The sequence below is a fragment of the Palaemon carinicauda genome, chromosome 42, assembly GCF_036898095.1.
Source record: "Palaemon carinicauda isolate YSFRI2023 chromosome 42, ASM3689809v2, whole genome shotgun sequence".
Lineage (NCBI taxonomy): Eukaryota > Metazoa > Arthropoda > Malacostraca > Decapoda > Palaemonidae > Palaemon > Palaemon carinicauda.
The window spans coordinates 36,713,744-36,717,387 of NC_090766.1; the positions used below are offsets into that span (position 1 = coordinate 36,713,744).

At 37.8% G+C, this 3,644-nt stretch overlaps 1 protein-coding gene across 1 annotated transcript in view; it reads right to left on the bottom strand.

The window, feature by feature from the left end:
- The window catches only part of LOC137633185 (uncharacterized), a 119,266-nt gene that overhangs the window by 22,125 nt on the left and 93,497 nt on the right, over positions 1–3,644 (bottom strand). The gene's annotated exons all lie outside the window — the stretch shown is intronic.

Below are 3,644 nucleotides of genomic sequence, written 5' to 3' on the forward strand. Positions count from 1 at the left end.
TGAAAACAGCCTAAAGCTGTGAGAGAAAAGCAGCTGAAAACTGCCCAAAGCTGTAAGAGAAAAGCAACTGAAAATAGTCTAAAGCTGTAAGAGAAAAGCAGCTGAAAACCGCCTAAAGCTGTAAGAGAAAAGCAACTGAAAACAGCCTACAGCTGTAAGAGCAAAGCAGCTGAAAACAGCCTAAAGCTGTAAGAGCAAAGCAGCTGAAAGCAGCCTAAAGCTGTAAGAGCAAAGCAGCTGAAAACAGCCTAAAGCTGTAAGAGAAAAGCAGTTGAAAACAGCCTAAAGCTGTAAGAGAAAAGCAACTGGAAACAGCCTACTAAAGCTGTTAGAGAGAAGCAACTGAAAACAGCATAAAGGTGTAAGAGAAAAGCAACTGAAAACAGCCTAAAACTGTAAAAGAAAAGCAGCTGAAACAGCCTAAGCTGTAAGAGAAAAGCAACTGAAACCGCCTAAAGCTGTAAGAGAAAAGCAGCTGAAAACAGCCTAAAGCTGTAAGAAGAAAACAGCTGAAAACAGCCTAAAGCTGTAAGAAAAAAAGCAGCGAAAAACATCCGAAAAAGCTGTAAGAGAAAAGCACAGCCTTAATCTTTAAGAGCAAACCAGCTGAAAACAGCTTAAATGTTTAAGAGCAAAGTAGCTGAAAACAGCCTAAAGCTGTAAGAGACAAGCAGTTAAAAACAGCCTAAAGCTGTAAGAGGAAAGCAGCTGAAAACAGCCTAAAGCTGTAAGAGGAAAGCAGCTGAAAACAGCCTAAAGCTGTAAGAAGAAAGCAGCTGAAAACAGCCTAAAGCTGTAAGAGAAAAGCAGCTGAAAACAGCAAAAAGATGTGAGAGTAAAGCAGCTGAAAACCGCCTAAAATTGTAAGAGGAAAGCAGCTGAAAACAGCCTAAAGCTGTAAGAGGAAAGCAGCTGAAAACAGCCTAAAGCTGTAAGAGGAAAGCTGTAAGAGGAAAGCAGCCTAAAGCTGTAAGAGGAAAGCAGCCTAAAGCTGTAAGAGGAAAGCAGCTGAAAACAGCCTAAAGCTTTAAGAGGAAAGCTGCTGAAAACAGCCTAAAGATGTAAGAGGAGAGCAGCTGAAAACAGCCTAAAATTGTAAGAGGAAAGCAGCTGAAAACAGCCTACAGCTGTAAGAGGAAAGCAGCTGAAAACAGCCTAAAGCTGTAAGACCAAAGCAGCTGAAAACAGTCTAAAGCTGTAAGAGGAAAGCAGTTGAAAACAGCCTAAATTTTCAAGAGGAAAGCAGCTGAAAACAGCCTAAAGCTTGAAGAGAAAAGCAGCTAAAAACAGCCTAAAGCTGTAAGAGGAAAGCATCTGAAAACAGCCTAAAACTGTCAGAGGAAAGCAGCTGAAAACAGCCTAAAGATATAAGAGCAAAGCAGCTGAAAACAGTCTAAAGCTGTAAGAGCAAAGCAGCTGAAAACAGCTTTTGAAAACGATTTCTTCAACACTTCCCTTCACTACAGTTACTTTAACAATTCCTTAATAACCCATCTTAAATCACGTGACATGATCAAATTTTGAATATATATTGGGTCCCAAAAAATACATAAAGAAATATATCAAAGAAAAATATAAAGGAGGGTAAGAAAAATTTGATAAATAAGTGCAAGACATACCTTTAAAAGCTCGACCAGAACATCGAAAAATACTGCAGTCCTGTGCAAGGAGTTTGTTTTAATCCTTTTCATACAAGGAAATTAATTGATTTTTGTTTTAATTTATAAATATTACTAACATTGGTCTCTCTCTCTCTCTCTCTCTCTCTCTCTCTCTCTCTCTCTCTCTCTCTCTCTCTCTCTCTCTCTCTCTCTCTCTCAACAGTTTCCATCCTTTTCATTTGAACTACAGGTATCAATACTTTTGCTAAGCTACTTACTTTATTGTGCGGAAAAAACAATCTCTCTCTCTCTCTCTCTCTCTCTCTCTCTCTCTCTCTCTCTCTCTCTCTCTCTCTCTCTCTCTCTCTCTCTCTCTCTTGAACTGCTAATATCCTAATTTTTTTATAGCAATTCTCCCTTGGCTTATCCAGCTTTTAAGTAATCAAATATTGCCCATAAATTCTAAAAATTTCAAAAGGAAATCTGTTTTTCATATTCTCAAATTAATATTTCATCATTTATTACAGTCTGACGAAATCCAAACATTACTAAACTCAATTTTTTTTTAATGAGGCGCATTTGCACTGACTCGCAGGGGTGCCCTTTTAGCTCTGAAAACTTTCCTGCTATCTGATTGGTTATAATTAACTTGTCCAACTAATCAGCGATCAGGAAACTTTTCCGAGCTAAAAGCGCACCCTTGCGAGTCGGTGCAAATCTGTCTCACTTAAAAGAATTGGTTATAGCATAAAATATGTTAACAATTTCTTTTCAGGGTTACTAGTTTTTAACTTCAGACGGAAATAACAAAGATCACGTTAAAAGAAAAAGTTACCTTGAAGCTTCAGAATGCATTTTAAAACTATTCACATCCTCACAGTAATTGCATTTCCACTCCTAACTTGGAAGAAAAGCTAAATTTTAAGATGACGAAAGATTTCTGGCCAAGGAACGTATGTTACAACTATAGTCAATTCTTTTCAGCGAGGCAGATTTACACCTACTCGCAGGGGTACCCGTTTATTATTATTATCATTACTAGCCAAGCTATAACCCTAGTTGGAAAAGCAAGATGCTATACGCCCAAGGGCTCCAACAGGGAAAAATAGTCCAGTGAGGAAAGGAAACAAGGAAATAAATAAATGATGAGAACAAATTAACAATAAATCATTTAGCTCGGAAAAGTTTCCTGATCGCTGATTGGTTGAAGAAGATAATTGTAACCAATCAGCGATCAGGAAACTTTTCCGAGCTAAAAGGGCACTGCTGCGAGTCCGTGCAAATCTGCCTCACTAAAAAGAATTGACTATAGATATTTCATTAAGTGGAGAAAAAAAACGTTAATCATTAAAAAAGTAACCCGTATATGATTATAATCATGTGGAATAAGAAGAGTCCGAATATTATTTAATTATATTAATACAGTAAATTATTGAGTGGAGAAGAGCTATATGATGCTGTGAAATGGATAAATCTCCAGTAAAATGTGTATTTGTTATGCAGTTAACGAAAGTAATCATAAACAAAAATATCTAAATAGTAATTATTCACAGTTATAGGTAGTAGGTTGGCCAGGGCACCAGCCGCCCGTTGAAATACTACCACCAGAGAGTTATGGGGTCCTTTGACTGGCCACACAGTACTACATTGGATCCTTGTCTCTGGTTACGGTTCACTTTCCCTTTGCCTACACATACACCGAATAGTCTGGCATATTCTTTACAGATTCTCCTCTGTCTTCATACACTTGACAACACTGCGATTACATAAACAATTCTTCTTCGCTCAAGGGGTTAACTACTGCACTGTTTTTGTTCAGTGGCCACTTTCCTCTCGGCAAGGGTAGAATAGACTCTTTGGTTATGGTAAGCAGCTTTTCTAGGAGAAGGACACTCAAAAATCAAACCATATTATTATTATTATTATTACTATCCAAGCTACAACCCTAATTGGAAAAGCAAGATGCTATAAGCCCAGGGGCTCCAATAGGGAAAAATAGCCCAGTGAGGAAAGGAAATAAGGAAATAAATAACTGAAGAGAAC